This window comes from Theobroma umbraticum, unplaced genomic scaffold, assembly GCF_002168275.2.
Source record: "Theobroma umbraticum cultivar Fairchild unplaced genomic scaffold, ASM216827v3 scaffold_67.0, whole genome shotgun sequence".
NCBI lineage: Eukaryota > Viridiplantae > Streptophyta > Magnoliopsida > Malvales > Malvaceae > Theobroma > Theobroma umbraticum.
Genome location: NW_018397262.1, coordinates 4,694,885 through 4,695,686, shown reverse-complemented (window position 1 = coordinate 4,695,686; position 802 = coordinate 4,694,885).

Here is an 802-nt window from a genome sequence, read left to right as displayed (position 1 = left end):
GGTTTATTCAATACTTCATCTGATACCAGCTTCTCTTATTATTTACATTCATGGGTGGTTTTACTAACCTAGAAACCAAAGCTATGTACGAGTCTCCATCGAGATGCTTGTAAAAATACTTAACTTAATTAGGTCACTATATGTCTATATTAATCAATTAAATAAGGTTCATTAAACTAGTGTTCTAATTTGACTATATATGGCAATTGGCATATGTCTACTTGAATCGCGAATCATATCACTTAAGTGATGTTAGTCCAATCTAAAATCTCTCTATCGAGTCGTAATTAAATTCACAAATCAGTTAATTGTTGGCCAAAAAATCAAAAGAATTAAGAACATATTTGAATAAGTAAAACTATACCCATTCATAGTAAATAAAAGAGAAACCAATATTCAAACTATATATTGAAATCCACCACAATCCTACATAAGCAAATTAGTTCATAATATCTAAATAAAACACTATCCAAAGAAATTAACCATGAATTCAAAGCTAGAAAATAAAAATAACACAAAAGAGAGAAAGAAATTAATGTTGAATCTTGATAAATCTCAAAACTCTCTTAATTGCTCTTGAATTCTTGATTGACTCATAGCTCTAATTCCCCAAAAAAGCTACTACCATCTCTCCCTCTGAATGCTCTAAAAAAGGCTCTTAAATATGTGGAAAGGTGCCTACTTTTCAAATTTTCGTCAAAAGTTTAATTTTAGAAAATCGTTCGACGCCACGGGCATGATTTTTGGCGCCACGCTGCTTTAGCCTTGGAAAAATGTATGGTGCACTTCCTTTCACCAGCAT